Source organism: Vicugna pacos, chromosome 13, assembly GCF_048564905.1.
Source record: "Vicugna pacos chromosome 13, VicPac4, whole genome shotgun sequence".
NCBI classification, from domain to species: Eukaryota; Metazoa; Chordata; class Mammalia; order Artiodactyla; family Camelidae; genus Vicugna; species Vicugna pacos.
Genome location: NC_132999.1, coordinates 60,262,660 through 60,280,168, shown reverse-complemented (window position 1 = coordinate 60,280,168; position 17,509 = coordinate 60,262,660). Strand labels below are relative to the sequence as shown.

At 55.1% G+C, this 17,509-nt stretch overlaps 1 protein-coding gene across 3 annotated transcripts in view; it reads right to left on the bottom strand.

Annotated features, from left to right (window-relative positions):
• The window catches only part of CASZ1 (castor zinc finger 1), a 153,740-nt gene that overhangs the window by 103,764 nt on the left and 32,467 nt on the right, over positions 1-17,509 (bottom strand). For all 3 annotated transcript variants that reach the window (XM_072975410.1, XM_072975409.1, XM_072975412.1), the window contains exon 2: positions 11,336-11,479. The gene's annotated coding sequence lies outside the window, so the exon portion shown is untranslated. The remainder of the gene's footprint in view (positions 1-11,335; positions 11,480-17,509) is intronic.

The following is a 17,509-nucleotide window of genomic DNA, read 5'->3' as shown; positions in this document are numbered from 1 at the left end:
ACTGTGGGGGCCGGCACAGAGCCAAGATAGCTCTGCACACCCCAAGCGAGGGGTAGCCCTGGTGCTGGGTTCTTCTCCCAGGGCCTTCCTACGCCCTAGCCCACCGAGGCTGCCCGGTGTCACGGCGCCATGGGCCGAGGGAAGGTGAGCTATTTCTACCAGCTCTGGAATAGAGGGAGCAAGGAAAGAAGAAAGCTTTGGGTCTAGAGCAGCTTTTGACACACTCAGAGTACTGCCCATCAAGCCACAAGATCCAGCTTCTTGGCCACTGACCGATCTACCCACACAGCACTCTTCCCCTCCCTGGAGCTGTCTTCAGACTGAGACTCCCAGCCCCTCTCCTGGACCCATGTAGAGTTGGGTGGCTCTGAGATCCTGTAGGCAAAGCAGATGCCCCCAGGCTTCTCCCCAGAGGGACCCTCCTAATCAGGGGAACACTCTCAGAAATCCTCTGGGTGACAAGTGGCACGTGACAGAAACCCCCAGCCGCCAGGCCATTTCACCAAGGAAAGGAACGCACACACAGACCTTTCCCTCCAGGTGGCACCAGCTGCTCCATGACTTCCTTCCAAGCCCTGGCCCTGCCTCTGGCCTTTGGAGAACACAGGTGACCTTGGACTAAGAGTGGGGCTACGCAGAAAAGGGTAAGACATACTTGGGAAGGCAGGGGCCTGCAGAGGGCAGATGTCCACACTCTCCCCTCATATAAACAGATCAACCCAGTGGACCAATCAAATCCCACAGACGGGGAAGCGCTCCTGCTAAGGGCCAAGACCAGCATGCACCAAATGTGGCAGAAGCAAAGGCCTCTGTTGATGTTATAAAAGCAGCCAGGTCCCCATGGCAGAGGGGAGGCATTCCGCCCAGGGTCCAGGGATGAGCTCAGGTGTAGAACACATCCCAGCCCACGAGAAGGAGGAGGTGGAAGCTGCTGTCCAGTCCCTGCCTTCTCATAGCGGCAGGGTGGCGAAGTGGGCTCACAACCAAAGCCCAGTCCACTACAAGCGGACACATCCAAGTGAGGGAGAGACCCTGCCCGACCGCAACTGGCATCAGAAACAGCAGGGGCAACCTCCCTTAAGTCCCCCATCCTGCCCCCCAACAGCTGCCTGGGGCGAGAGTTGTCACACCCACACCTAGCTCCCCTTCCAGAACCGGCACTTGCTGAGAGTGGGGTGCATTGTGCTCCCCTTTCACAGGCCCTCTTCTGCTCCTGCCCCTTCTAAGCCTGGCATACGGGGACACGTTCCAGAACCCCCAAGGAGTGGACTGGCCTCCCAGCCAGAGCGGCAGGCCATGTCCTGCTGTATACATTGTATTCTTTACCTATTTCCTTTCCTGTTTCTCCGACAGAACTTCAGAAACCACAGATTAGGAGGAGGTCTGACAGCAGCATTAAGGGCAGCAGCCACCCTGCCTTCAGCATCTAAGGGCTCTGGGCCCTGCCGCAGGCACTTCAGAGACAAGATCCATGCAAAGACAGTACCACTGTGCCCATTTTACAGAGGAGGACACTGAGGCTAAACATGGTGAAGTGATGGCCACACATCTACAAAACGGTGGAGCTGGTTCCAAAGTCTGTCTCTCTCCATCGTATCTTTCACCCAGTTAGTCCTTCTGTCTGACCATTAGATCTAAGTAGGGGCAGGCCTGGCTGACCTCTTCCCCCCTGTTGCTCTTATACTGGGTTCCCTGGTCACTGGTTCAATGCACGTAAAGTGTAATGTAGGTGACAAGCATGACCCCATTCCCAGCCCCCCACCATGCAGTGCGGGGATGGCCCAGGCCTGCACAGCCAGAGCAAGCTGGAAGATCTTCCCGGGAGGAGAAGCAGGTTTGCATCTGACCCAACATCACATGTCAGTCGGGTGGGGCCTCCCTGCTGGCTCCCCTCCTACTTGCCTTGCTCTGTGGGGGTGGTCAGGCTTCCATCTATCAGGATGGGAAGTGGAATTCCTCTTGGATGAGGAGCCCTATGGCTAGTGCCCCCCGAATTCCTTACCAGCTTGGCAGTGGGTTGGGAGAAGCAGTCCAGGCCCCTGGCAGAGACAGCAGGAGTCCTGCTAATTAATTAGCTCTCCAACCTCCCCAAATGCCCACCAGACACAACCAGATGGTACCAGCAACACGCCCTCTACCGCCATCCTCCCCCTGGGACCACACTGCATCTTCACCTCAGGGCCCCCTCCATCTTTCCCTTCTATGTTGCAAATTCAGTTAGGGACCTTGGATGGGCATGCAGGGCACCCAGGATTGAGTTGGTCCCTATTTCTTGGAAGTGTTCAGAGATGGCCCTAGATCTGAGAATTTAAAACCCCAAATGAACAAGGCCTGGCTGGTACCCCCCAGAAGGGCACCACATAGAAGCTGCTCCAACCAGAAGCAGAAGCCCACCGGGGTCTCTGCAGCACCAGGGACACCCCACTGGCTCTCTGCTGGCACCTCCAGGTCCTAGGTGGGGCTGTGGGCTGCAAGGTGCATGGCTGTACCCTCCAGGCGGGCACACTTGCCCAAGCAGGGGTATCGAGTAACAGAGTATTGGGGTCCCAAAGGCAAGGAACTGGAGTCAAGCAAGACTGGAGCTGCAGTTGAGAAGCCCTGGAAGGACCGAGGCCCAGGAGCCGGGATGGCCCCTCTGCAATAGGTCCTGCCTCGGGGGAGACTGCACGATGACAGGGGCCCAGCACCACTTGGCAGCCTGTGCCCCCGTGCCAGCAGCTGTATGATGTGGGCTCTGGCTGGTTAACCTGTTTTGTTTTTCTGGGCATCGGGTTTTCCCACTTCAAAAGTGAGCCTGAGCTGGACCAGATCCCTGGGGTGGCCGGGAACTGCTGCACGTAGAGCAAGGGGCAGAGTCCTGCTCATGGCTACGCCCGGAGGACGTTCGCTGGGGTCACGACTGTTGTCACTGTTATCATTTTCAAAGGCGTCACTCTTTTTGATTTCAAATATCCTAGGAGCTTCCTTGCAGACAGAGCTACAAAGTAACGGGGACTATCTGAGCTTACAACCCAGAAAAGCCACATTTTCTTAATTTTTTATGCCCAGAATCAAAACTAGTGAGGAGAAGGTAGTGAAGATTTGATCAGAAGCTCTGCAGGGTTTGGCCAGGTTTTGTGAGCCCAAGTGACCCAGAACTGGCCCGCCTGGGATCCAAGAGGCACTGACCTCAGAGCTGCCAGGAGAATGCAGGCACGTGACCGGCTCTTCTGGGCCCATCTTAGGGGGGATGATCTTTGGGGTGAAGCATATTTATCTGGGGCAGCAAGGGTTAATGTGGGGCTGGGAGAGGCCAGGCAGCACGGAGCACTCCCTGTTTATTAATAAGCTATTTATCACCAGCTTTGCTTTTAATGCCATTTGGGCTTAATGTCGTTAATGAAATATAAATACCCACGCTAACGATGTCGGTCAGAGGCAGCACGGGCAGCAGACAGCTTGCGAAGCAGGGCCAAACCGCTGGGCACGCTGGGGAAGAGGCTGAGAGCTCGGGAAGTGGAAGAGGTTCCCCCCACCGCCCCGGCTCGGCACCCCCAGCCCCCTTCTGCTCCCACCACAAGACTCCCCAGCTGGCTATGCCGGGAAAGGCTGGGAGGAGGGCGGCCCAGGGCTGGGGCAGAGGAGGTCTCCCTGCGCAGGGTGCTGTTAACTCCTAGAGAACAGAGCAGGAGTGAGAGCTCCCACCTCGGGGGCTGTGCCCGCCTGGCATCAGGCCCCTTGGCTGCAGGAGGCTGGACTACCACCAGCTGGCAGCGGGCCCCTCTCGCCGCCCTGAGTTCTCTGACCCCTGGGAATGGAGCCGGGGTGAGAAGGGTCACGCGAGGGAGCAGTAAGGACTCCATCATGTTTTCCAATAGAGACCACCCCTCCCCATCCCTGGAATGACGTCCCTGGTAGCCCAGCCCCCTTGGATGGCGCATCTTCCCTAAGAAGCCGGTGAGGGACTACTTGGTGGAATTTGGGGCGGGCTTAAGAGCGTTTGACAGACCAGATGGGTATTTTGGTCAAGACCCAGGGACTCTGGAAAGTGGAGGTGGCCCTGAACAATAGGCTGTAGTCTCTGACCTTGCGCCTGACCTGGCCTGGCCCCCTCCCACACTGTAAGCCATCTCTCCCGCCTCTCCCAGGGCTCAAGCAGACATCCCTTAGCGGATGACTGCCTAACCCAGATTACCCCAGGAACTTCAGGCCTTACCCTCAGGAGAGGCTCTGGAAAATTCCCAGAAGCAGCCTCACCTGGTGGAAGTGGCCCTGGGACTTGCTCCCCAGCCCAGGGACCACAGGGCCTTAGGAGGAAACTTGGACTCCACTCATCCAAGGGCCACCTGGGCCCAAATATAGGATGGAGACTCCAGTAAGTGGTCGACCTTTGCTCCTCTCCCAGTACCATGGTGGTGGAGGTCACTGTGCCCTAGTCCCCACCCTGCCTGCCAAGTCCCCGAGCAGCCCCCCAAGAGTGCTTCCTCTTCCAGAGGGAGCTCCAGGCTGTTCCCAGCGGGAGCCCATAGCCTCTGGCCCTCTACGCTCATGGATGCCCAAGAAAACACAGGATGACTAGTGAAATTTGAGTTTCAGATATACAGCAAATACTTTTTTCGTGTATGTCCAAAACATGGCATGGAACATACTTATACTGGAAATTATTTGCTGTTTATCCGAAATTCAAATTTCACTGGGCTTCCTGTATTTTTATTTGCTAAATCTGGCAATGCTATCCCAGTCCTTAGCAGGTAACACCTGGCCGGTGAGGCCGGTTTCCGATGGGTGAGCAGGACTGTAAGGGGCAGTGAGGGAGAGGAGAGGTCCCTGCCGGCTTGGGACAGTAGATTCCTTTCGACTGGCTCTGTTCATAGCTGTGCCCTGCCTGTCCTCTCCCCTCACTGGTCATTGCTGCATTGCCCAATGCCATGGCTCACCTGTGGAGGGCCCCTCTCCCTGCACCCCCCAAAGTCACCTCCATGTCCCCAAGGGGTACAGGGCTCATTTGCTGGGGCTTGGTGGAGCTCAGCTCAGCGGCTAATCCCCTGGGTGGCTCCTGTCAGATTATTAATTAGCTAAAGCGGATGGGTCCTGGAACAACATGCGCTTGGACTTCAGATAAAGCAGGCCAGGGAAGCTGGGCGGGGGCTGCTTAAAGTGACAAGACCCCGATTCTGAACTGCTCTCCGAGGTGGGGCTGGGAGAGCAGGCAGGTGCCGGGTCAGGGGACTGCTGACAGCCCCTCTGTACTCCTCTCATCTGCTCAGGAGGGCGCGTCGGAGCGGGGTGTGTGCAGACACACCTGGATCCCGGCACGAAAGGGCCCATGAGAGGAGGAGCCAGCGACAGTGGGTCTTGCCTTTTAATAAAGAGCTTGTGCCTAAGCAGATCATGTCACTCAGAACTCTTCTAAAAGCTTCTTATTTCACACAGGACAAAAGCCTGAGTTCTCACAATGGCTCCAAGGCCTGCAGGATCTGGGGGTGGGGCCTGCTCGACCCCCTTGACATCACATGGCATCTCCCCAACTGCAGCCACACCAGCCCCCATGCTGTCCTCCAACATGCCAGGGGGGGCTCCTGCCTCTGGGAGCTCACACTTGCTGTTCCCCAACAGGAATGCTCTTCTCCCAGATATTAATTAGGGTGGCTCAGTCCTTCACCTCCTTCTGTCCTTACCCAAATGTCACCATCTCAGTGGCGCCTTTCCCAAACCCCACATCTAAAATTACAAACCATCCACCCCTCTCCCCCCGCCACACATACTCCCCATTCTAGTCTCCAAACTTGCTTCAGTTTTCTCCTGGACACACGTCACCATCTAACACTACTTTATTTCTTTATTTCATTTATCATTTGCCTCCCTCCACTAAGATGCAAATTCCACAGGGACAGGAATTCTTGCCTTGTTCACCACTGCAGCTCCAATCCCATAGTGTCATCAGCATCAGTAATGCTTGTTGAATGAATGAAAACGAGAAATGAATGATCAGAAGTCAGGGTCTGGACCACCACCCCTTCTGGCTCTGAGTCTCAAGTGGGTGAGCCCTGGCCAACCCTGGTGGGCTCCCCAGACACCTGTCTCTTCCCCCTAGCCCCACCTCATCCCACCCTTCCCGGTTCTGCATCACACTAGGTGCTATTCATACCCCAGTCCTAGCATCTCCCCTAAGATGCATTTCCAGATTCTGGGTGTCCTGAGGGATGTCCTAGGGGACCCATCTCTATGCCACCCTGATACTCCCCTACCAGCTGGGATTGCAACTCTCTCTGCCCAGGGAAACAGCATAGGGTGGGACACCAGTGAGGTGAGGAAACCAGGACTTCCAGCTGCTGCCCGGGCCTAGCTCAGCTGCCGGCAAACTCCTGGGCTTGGATTGTTTTGACCTGAGTCGGTGAAGCTGAAATATTGAGTCACAACGGCCCTAAACTTCATTACCAGCTCTCAACACAGATTACTAAGGGAAAAAAGTTGCTTTTAATTGCGTTCCCCGATTAGCATTTCTGGAAAAGAAATCAGTGATTAATTACACCTTTCCTCCTCTCAACTGCCCTGGCCATAGGGGTCCCAACCCCAGGCTACCATGAGAAGGCTCTGGGTCAGAAAAGGCTCCTGCTCCTGAAGGGCCAAGAAACCAAACCAAACTGGATGCTAAGCACACGGTGGGGACATCCCCAAGGCTGACTTAAGAGAACAAGCAGCTGACGGTGTGGGGAGGCCCAGGTCGGTAGCCATCCAAGGGGCCCCCTCCCTGGCTGCCTCATGCCTCAGCGGGGTGTCCTCTGGGCTGAAGGACTTTCACCTGGACCAGGTCCATACCTGGGTGGATTCTAGAATCCAAGATGAAGGGAGAAGCTGGGAGAAGACAGAACAGAAGCAGCCTGAAGATCTGCCAGAGGAGTTGACGCATTCACAGCCACTGGGGCTCCCCTCGTGTGCAGAACCTGACATTGCTTTTCCTATGCCAGCATATTCTCCCTGTGGAGGGTCCAAGGTCATGGGACGGGACAGAGGCAGGGCAGAAGTGCTTCTCCCCTTATCCACAAGATGTTAACCCTCCCAAAGCCATGGGCCGTCCACTGTCCCCTTCGGAGCAACCACATCACCGAATGAGGCGAGGCCCCTGGGTAGCTCCAGGCTGGGTAGGCGCTGCCAGCCATTCCCAATGCCTCTCCCTTCAGGTCTGCACCTGGTGGAACCCAGGGGCTTCTCACCCCACTAGGAAGGCGGGAGGCGTGAGGGAGAACCGAGGAAGGGAGGCCCAGGGCGGGAGTGTTGGCAACATCAGGCAGAATCCTCGGGCAGCTCTGAAGCCAGAAGGATCAGAAACTTCCCAAACCATCTCCCGCCAGGTCTCTGCCCAGCCCAAAGGTACTGCGACCTTGGAGTCCACCCCCGGGGCATGCTGGAGGACGTGGGTCCTGCTCCCCCCAGCCAGCAAGTCCCTCTCCTGATCCTGCTCCTCCTAACCCCTACCTGGCTGCATGCTCTGGAGCGGCTGGCCCCACATCAGATCAAAGCCTCGGAGGATGGAGTTAGAACTGTCCAGTCCATTTAGGAGTGAAGGCCATGGATCCAGTGCAGGCCGTGGAGGCAGAACACAGAAGAGCCTCCCCCACATGCATGGACACACACGCCTGCCCCACTCAGACACACCTTCCCCCGGGGCTCAGCCCAGCGTTCTGAGGCCGGCAGACACACCCAGGAAGACTGGCTGACACCTCTTGGAGCCAGAGGCACCAGCTGCACGCCTGGGACATCCTTATCAACCCCCGCAAGACGTCGTCGGCAGTCTGCCCTCCTGCTCCCTCCTGTCACTCCCCGTGGAGGTCAGGCCTCCAGAGCTTTCCTGGAGGGCTGAGCTGGCCCATATGGATGGGAATATGTTGCCAGCATGGCCAAGTACTCACTGGGGCCCCAGCAGCCAGCTGTGACAGCTCCAGCCAGGCCTCTGCTGCTGTCTGAGCCATGCAGTGCCCACCCAGGGAGGCCAGGGATAACTTGCTGCTAGGACTGCCTGCCCTGTCCTGGCCCAAGCAGATAGTACCAGGACCCAGGAGAGTGGAGTCTTACGACAAGGACCCTGGAAAAAGGGACAGTGGCCTGGGTCAAGTCTGATGAGGTCCCTATGGCAATTCACACTGTGAACTGTGGAAAGACTTTCCATGTGGAGGGACAGCTAGGATCCCTGCCCATGAGCTGGGGCTGGAGGTTAAACTGGTTGCCTGGAAATTGAGGGGGGTCTTAGACAAACCTATTTTTCAGTCCCCAAAGCTAATCAACTGAGATTCTGTGGGTCCCGGAACACAGGGGAAGGTGCATAGAAGCTCAGCCTTTGAGAACAGAGATCACATTTAAAGCCACAGAGAGGAACTGTATGAGTTTCTGGGCGCAATCTCAGACCCAGCACAGAACCCATGGAGCAAAGACACAAAACAGGCTTCGGCACAGTCTTAGCACCAAAAGGACAGTGAGCTGAGAAGTCCCTGCAGGCCTCAGGCCTTGCCTCCACACAGTGCTGGCCAGGAGGCACCTAAAGTACTCCAACAAGCTTTCTTAGCAGCCAGCACAGCGCCCGGGATGGTGCTTCTCCCCTAACCCATAGATGTTAACCTCTGAAAGTCATGGTTCATTCTTAGCACTGTCGGGTCGGGGCATGAGAATAAGAAGATGCAGGGCCACACATCGGGGCCCCGGAATGCCAGAGTCAGCCCAGGGTCTTGTCTCCCTCCCACCCTGCATTCAATCCATCAGCAAGGCCAGTTCACTCTCGCATATACACACACGGACTCTGCCCTCTTCCCTTCATTTCCACCTTCTCATCTCTGCCACAGCCCTCACTCCAGCAGCTGCGGCAGACTCTCCTCTGGCCTCCTGGTTTCTGCCCTTGCCTCCTTCAACTCCCACGGCAAGCCCAGCCAACTTTTTAAAACAAAAATCAGATCACTTTACCTCCTTGCTTAAAACCCTCCAGCAGCTCCCCATCACTCAAAGAATAAATCCCAACTTCCCCTGGCCCGCCAAGCCCTACACAGCCTGGCCGCTGCCCCTTCCACCTTCCGGCACTGGGACCTCTCTCTGTCCACTGAGCACACTGAGCTTCTCGACCTTGGTTCCTCTATCCTAGCTCTCTCTTTCTGAAATATTCCACCACTCTTCGGACGGCTGTCCACTTCCCGTCCCTCCATCTCAGCTACCTGTCACCTCCTCAAAGACGCCTCCTCTGACTGCCCAGTCACTTCCCACCACCTCCTCCTATTTCCACTCTGCACTAATGGCTTCCATGTTATTTTGCTGGGTTTGTTTACTGTCTGCTTACCCAACCAGAACTCCATGAGAGCCACGGCCATCTTGTCACTCTATCCCAAGTGATCAGAAGAAACCAGGCCCTCCGTAACTGTTGAATAAGTATCATCTAGAGCTGCAGTGTAGCTGGAAATGGGGAGGATCAGAGTCAGACAGGATCAGACCTGCAGACCAGGCTTGAGTATGCACTTGCCTCCAAGCCCACGTTCTGGTGTGGGGATACCTCTGAGACCACGGGTCCCCGCTGCCACCGGGGACCCCAGCCTGGGGCCAAACCCAGTGGCTGGAAAGGGCTGGGTGAACAAGCAGGGGCTCGGCCACGACATTCCCACTCGGAGCCCTCTGGGTTCCTAGGCTTCATTATCCAACCCGAGACGGCTGATGCCAGGATGCGGGAGTCCCAGGGGCTCGTGGAGCCCACACCCTACACCGGGTGCAAATCCCCGCTGGCACGGCCCCTGGGAGCCAACGGTGAGTGGAAACTTCGGAAAGGGAGAAACTAATGGGCATGTTTTGCCGAGGGAATGAAGAAAGCAAAAGCCTGCCACTGAGAAAAGAACTGGCAAACATTCTCCCCACGAAAGCGGCTCCACAGGCACTTTGGCTACCTGCACGCACAGGACACGGGCAGCCAGGGAGACCATCCAGAGGCTTGAAGACGTGTGGACTTGCCATCCCAAGACCCGTGATCATCAAGGACTCAGAGTTAGGCAAGAAGAGCCCAGGAAAGAGCAGAGACACAGACGCTGGAGCGGACCCGGCCAGAGGGCGGCACGGCCATCAGTCCACACGGCCCCGCTGCCGTCAGGGACAACAGCGGCACATCTTAAAGTGTGGACGGACCAATTCTGGGTTGTGATCACATTCTGGACACCAGGAAGGAGAGTCTCAGCCGGATGGTTGCTCCACCACCGCAACCAAGGGCCACATTTACATCTGATTTGCAAACCTCTAGGCCTTATCGAGGGCTTCTGCTAGTTCCTAAGGTGGCATGGCCCAATATGACCAGGCCTGCAGCTTTGGGGACCACCCAAACCCCAGTACCAAGGCACCCATCTCTGCAAGTGCTTCCTTCCCGTAAGTTCAAAGTCCGGAGTTGCAGTACTTGGCCACTGGAGGGAGGGGCAGGACACGCTTGCCCTTGGTGCCCAAGGGGAGGGAGAGCACAGGGCAGGGAGCTGGGGCTGCTGATGACAGTCTGGCACACACGGAGGAAGAGCCCCCAGCCCTGCCCTCCCAGACACTTTCTAGTCCTCAGCTTCAGCCCCTACCCTAAGACACTGTCCATCAGTTTTACCAATACCCAACCCCTCTGGGCTGGTTCCCTCTGGATCTTAAGAAAATATTGATTAATGATCAATATGTGGAAGTCACCTGCTACGGGTCAACCCTTCACCCCAAGGACTGCCACATTTGACACCTAAGGTAAATTGCTGACAACACCAGCCCCACAGACTACCCATCACAGGTATAGTACCTGCCTTAAACAGGGGGCTACTTCTGAGCCTGGGCCAAAAGACACCTGTGGCTTCTTCTCTAAGAAGGGTGCTGCTCGGGCTACAGGACCATTGAGAGAGCCCCAACAAGTCACATGTGAGCTCAGGGAGCAACAGCAGCCGGTGGACACACAGATGGGCCAGACCTACCGTTCCCAGAGATGACGTTCAGCAATGACCCGACACATAGCTGCAGGAGCGGCGTCTGCCAGGGCACAGGCCTCTCCTGGAGGACCTGCACGCTGCTAGCAGCGTTCAGTGTCCTACAGTGGTCATGCTGGGAGGATTCTCCAAGGTCAGTTATTCCAACCTCTTTACTTTTCAGGTGGGGAAGCCGAGGTCCAGAGTGGGAGAAAGCAGTGAGTTGACAGCAGAGCCAGGGCCAAAATGCAGACGTCCTGTTCTGAGGCCCCCACTCTCACTTAGGGTGACTGAGCTGCCAGCAGAGAGAAAGGCCCACACAATCCCTCCCCCGAAGAAGGAACCCCTGAACCGGCCAGTCACAGCCACCACCCACATCTCCCAGTAACATCTTGGGAATCGGGAGCAGCTACCTTTGCAGCCCAAGAAGCTGGGGTCTGAAGTCCATTCCAACACACACCACGGGAGCTGCAGGACCCCCTTCCACGGGAGGTGACAGTAGGAAAGGCAGGTAGGGTGGAGAGGGTCTCTGCCTTCACTCAGCGAGGCCTGTTTGCCTACCGAGAGGAAAAAGGAAAACAGATTATTAGGCCATAATGGAGACCCACAAAGCTACTCTTACCCCAGCCCGCGAGGTGGTAAGGGATTCTCAGACCTTCCCCGCCAATCAGCAGATGGCACTGCATTTAGCATGCTATGCCTGACCCTACATCCAGGGCGCCCTTTGCAAAATTACCAGCCAATTGCCATGAAGTTGTCGCACCTAATAAAAGAATCAAACAGGTAGAAACAAAAATAGGCCAATCAGGTGCCACCTCAGGTAACAACAGAGCTATCACACCCAAGCCTCGGCACCTGGGGTGAAAGGTCAGCCTGACAATGAATCAAGCTGACACTGGAAACCAGATCAGATCCACGCAACTGAACCAACCCTTGGCCTCCCCAGCCTCCCATCCCTCCAGACTTTCCCTCGGCCAGCTCCCAGCTGCTCCCGTGACCTCCCGGTGGCCTTATGGGAGTCCCTAAAAACAGAATCAACAGGTGTCTCTGCAGCTACCAGGATGGCCAGTTTGGTTTCTTCTCTTTTCCCTTCCCCCTCCCCACTCTGGTACTGTGCCCTTACATCTCATAAAAAAAGAAAAGAGGGTGCACCCAGGCACACCCTAAAAGGGGGCTGCTGAGATTCACTTGCCATAGGTGTTGGGCCAAAAACCTGTGGCCAAAGAAAGTTGGTGCCCTGCTACCAGCAACCTTTGTGTCAATTTAAGCAAATATTGTGGTGTTTCCATGGTGATTCCTGTTTTGAATATCCACTGCACTCACTTTTTAAAGGGCTTTTCCTGTTTGCGTTTCAACTTCAAACCTGTAAATATTTTCAGCCTTTTTAGCAAAATTAGCCCATGTGCGTGCAAACACAAACACACCACCAGAGACCTCAGCACACAAACTCCCAGGCCTGGAGTTCCAGCTTCGTGGATGTGAGAGCAGGGTGTGGGAACCCAGGGGGGCTGCCTGTCTGCTCTCACAGACACCCTGCACAAGGGGCTGGCATCAGGGAGGGTGGTGCCTGAAACACCGGTCCTTTCGTTCCCCCTCTGCCAGGAGACTGCAGCATCCACAGCGCCTGGCTTGTGAGTGAGCTCGGCCCTGACTCCACAGTGTGGCATGGTGTGGGCAGCTGCCTGGCAGGTTCTCCCACTTGGCCCAGCCCTCGGATTCCCTGGGGCCTCCCTGGAGTGCACGAACCCCTCCTTTCCTGCCTCCCAAGCTTGGGCCGCGAGTGGAAGAGGGAGTTGGTACTTTGAAGGCAAGACCTTCCAGCATCAGCGCCACCCCACCTCTGCTCTGGGCAGTGCCACAGAGACCAGCTCCCTGGGGGAAGCCTCAGGGAGGACAGTGGTCCTGGGTTTGGATCAGCCCAGCTCCCACCCCACCCTTCAGCACTGTACAGGGTTAACAGCGGGTTTCCTGGTTTCCATGGATTCCCGCCAGGCCCCTAATGTGAGTTTCGTGTGATTTGGGGGAAGTGGATTTCCTTTGTTTTCCAGTTTGGGAATATTTTTTCTTTAAAAAAGAGGAAAAAACACTTTAATGGGAACTTCAGGGCCATTGGGAGACTCACTCCTCTGGCCTCTGTCACTCCCCTGACTGTTGGTTCAAAATCCCCCAAAGCCCTGGGCAGCCCACCCACCAACCAAACGTCTCTGAGCTGAAGACAGAGTGCCTCTGATCACCTACAGCTCCCCACCCCCAGGCCACACTTCTGCTGGGGGGGCTGTACTCAGACACACCATCAGAATGACCTCTGCCCCACCTGAAAGCCAGCTTCTTACATAGATGGCTGACACTCCCCCCTTCCAGGCATACAATTCCCCAGAGAAGAGGTTGAGAGAAACAGAGGTTAAGGTTCCTCCCTGACTCCTGGCGAGGAGCTAGAAAGACCAGAGCCCGACCACACACAAGTGGTGAATGTGAACGATACCAGGGTCTTACGTCCTGGTTCAGAAGGGGGTTCCAGTTACAGGGGAAGAGGGTATTCCAGACCCTGGTAGGGCCCTGGTCTGGCCTCCTCCGGCTGATAGAGAGGCTTGCCCAGGGCAGAGGGACCTTCTCAGCTTTGGCACCAAGAGCAACTGAATAAAGGGTGTGCCCAGGCCTCCTCCTCCTCAGTCTTCCCCATTCCTGCCATCCTCCAGCCTTGCCAGGGTGCAGCCGTGCTCCGGTACTGTCCCCAACAAGTGGCCTGACCCATTTACCAAACCAGGGCACAGGCTCCCAGGCTGGCCACGGACAGGGCCCTCCTACAGCCCAGGCCCCAGGGCAATGGCGGCAGCAGGAATCCCGGTCAGTAGGTGCAGAGCCCAAAGCACGGAGCTCTCTGGCCAGCAGCTCTGGGGTGAAGGCGTGAGAGGCCATGTGCAGGTACAGCAATAACACTGGCCCTAGAATCTAGAAGACATAGTCTGCGTCCAGGTTCAGCCACTTCACTCACTGTGGACCCTTGGCTAAGCCATGGACTCTCCCCAGGGCCCTTCTCCTCACTGGTTCAGGGGAGATAACACCTTCTTCCCTCCTACCTGGCAGATGTGGGGGACCAATAAGAGATACGAAAGGGGTTAAGAGTGCTCCAGAAATGCTCTCAACTACCAGCACCCTCTTTTTCCAAGTCTCTTCAAGGTAACCTTCCAAAATCTTCCGCAAGCAGACCCATGTGCCCCTCTCCTCTGCTCCTCATTCATCCTCCATTGTGGCGTTTAAATCTGTACTGAAGTCATTTGTTCACGAGTCTGTCTCCACCGCTGGATTTTTAACTCCTCAAGGGCAGAGACCAGGCCTTAATTATCTCTGTGTCCCTAGCATTTAGCACAACAGCTGGCCCACGTGGGCAGCGTTAAGTGTTTGTGAAACTGAACTAGTCTCTGATTTCATGTCAGAATCAGTAGGCCCCAGCGCAGAGGCGTCCCTCTCCTCTGACAGAATACTTCCTCAGCGATTTTCACGCTCCGTTCTGTTTTGTTCCCCTAAGTCTCACCCAATCTGCTTCCTGGTCTCTCCCCACCCCTCCATCAGCACCATGAATTAATAACTTTCAGGTTCAAGGAGACCTCTTGGTTACTTGATCCTCCTCCAACTGGTTCCAGTAAGAATTGACTGAGCACCTACTATGTGCCAGGGAATGTGCTGGGAGTGAAGGGCACAGCCTCTATCAATGGGTCTATGTGAGAAGTAATGATATTAATTAACTGGACGTCTTCTCTTCGCCAAGCACCATGCTGAGTGCTGTATATGTGGGATCTCATCAAATCTTTACAACAGCAAGTAGGAAGGATTATGATCCCTGTGGCTAGTTTAGGGAGGGCAGGCACAGAGATACGAAGTGACTTACCAAAGGTCACACAGCTTGCAAGTGCTGGAGCCTGGCTTGGACTCCGGCTGACGGGCTCCAAGGCCCAGCTCACTTGAAAGTTCCCCTTCGTCCCCACCCATGATCTCAGCACCCACTCACATCTAATGCTATTTCCCCTCCTGAATCTCAGTTCTCCTTCCCCCCAAAAAGCTCTCCATCAAATCCCCTGAAGCCACCAGAACGCACTCAGAGGTCACAACCAATAGGAAGGCTAAGGCCAGGCTTAGGTGTTTCCTTGCTAGGCTGCAGGTGGGGGGAGGTGAGGCCAATGGTGACACAGCTGGTGAGCAGGAGGAACCCCTGGATCCACCTGGAAAACAGGGTCCCAGCCGGGGGCATGACCTCCTGGAGAAGGGAGGGGCTAAGTCACCCAGCACTGTCACATGACAGGATGAGGACAAGGTGGCCACCCAGGAGGCAGACATTCTAACAGGACAACTTCTATTTCTTCTCTCCAGACAAAGGGTAAGCTAAGGGGTTTAGCCTAGGGTGGAGGGGGGACACAGAGATTTTGGTTGCCTCCCCAACATGGGGACCTCCCACTGCAATGAACACCTGCCTCAAAGATGCAAGAATGAGAAGCAGGGCCACAGGATCCCGATTTTCACTGGGTGAATATGCAGGGGATGGGAGCACCCATCTCCTCAAAGGCGAGAAGAGGCTGGGAGGTGGTGGGAAAAGATCTACATCCGAGAGGATAAAGGGGAGGAAGATCACGCCAGGGTGGGGAGAGGACAGAGCCCTAATGAGCAGATTTCATAAACCACCTGGAGTGAAAACAAAAACACAGACGTGCACATTGCCCAACTTCAGGGCTTTATGGAAAAGGAAAAAAAAAACAATAAAAAAATCCACATCTTAATACAAAAATCCTACACGATGTGTTGTGGCACGAAAGTGTTTTTCACTGCATTTTTCATCCGTGATCTCACACAGCCCAGGACGGGTACGCCCAGCGCAGTAGGTACTTGATGGTACACAAACAGGGCAAACACATACACAATTAACCAAAACAAGGGCAGCAAATATTCAGATTGGTCCGAACTGGCATCTCATGGCTTCAGCTGGCCTCTGGAGATGGCTAGGTTGGCTCTGAGCATGGGCCCCTTTAGATTCCTGAGGGAGGAAGAAATGGGGCAAGAACACAGCTCAAATGAAAGGAAACGTATGGAGCTTGGAATTCTCAGACCTCCACAGGTGGAACTCCAGGCCAGCTGGTTATGTGGCTTTCTGCACTTAAGGTGCTGTCCCGGTGGGGACAGGGGCCAGAGAGGGAACCCACACCCCAGGGGCCCCTCCTGCACGTCACTCACCCAACAGTTACTATCTGTCTCCTTTTTGCTCCACCCCTCCCCCCTTAAATTGTTGGATGAGTTTACAGAGTTGTGTGCCAAAAACAATCAACTCCAGGGAACAGAGTTATACAAAAAAGGGCGTGTCGCCAGAGGGAGACGGATATCCATAGAAACCACCACCTTTTCACGGTAGCCTAGGTAAAGACGGGGGAAGGGGGATGGCATGGCGGTGGGGCCATAAGCTCCACCCAGAACAGGGCCCCAGAAAATGCTGGGTCGCTGATGACCTTAGGGAGCCACATATAGTGTGGAGAGTCAGGAAGTGGGGTGAGTGGAGACCACCTTGAGGGCAGGGCTGTTTGAACGTGCATGAGCACACACACACACACCACCCCACCGGATCACAGGACAGCAGGCCACAGTGGCTTAGTGTACAAGGTTTGGAGCGAGACCACCAGGTATGAGCTGCCATTTACAAGCTGTGTGACCGTGGGCAAACCACTTTAACCTCTCTGTGCCTCAGTTTACCTATCAGTCAATTGGAGATAATGAGAGTACCTCCTACATATGGTTATGAGGCTTAAACAATGTATTATGTGTAACATGCTGAGAAAAGTAGCTGGCACATAGCACATGCTATTGGTATTTAATCAAATCAATCAAAAAGGCTACATGAAGAGAAGGAGGGAAAGGTTTCCAGCCTCTGCTTCAGTAGAGGAGAAAAATAGTAACAATTCCTGTTTATTAAGTACTATGTACCAAAGACCTTAATACATTAATATACATAATCATCACAAGAATCCAATTAGGTAAGTTATTATCCCAACTTAATAGTTGAGGAACTAAGACTCAGAGAGGGAATGTGACCCACCCAAGGTCACACACCGGGAAGTGACTTGAACCCAGGTCTGTCTGACAACCTACACAACATACTGCTTGGCAAGGAGAGGGAAGTGGTGGGGAGGAAGCAAGGAGGGATGGATGAGCTTCCGGGAGGTTCTCTTTCCAGACTGGACTTAGATGCACAGGAGTGAAACCCGGATGCATTTTTCCCAAGTTTACAAAGGAAAACGGAAATCCTCCAAGCCAGTGACTGCAGATGGAAGGAACAAGGAGCGGAGAAAAGCTAAGATGGCTAACAGGCCCGGGTGTCAACATTCCTCGGGAGGTCCTATCCCAGTCCTGACCTCAGGAGACAAAAGATGCTCTCCACAATCAGGAGGTCCCTAGAGGGAAAGCAGCAATGTTTGGGAGCCACCTCCAAGCAATGAAGGCCCAAGCCTGGGAAAGGTCCTATTTCTGGGTCAGAACCTTATGAACAGCTCAAGTGTCTGCCTTACAAGGACCCAGGCAGATTCCTGGAGGGGATGGAGCACAGGTGAGGG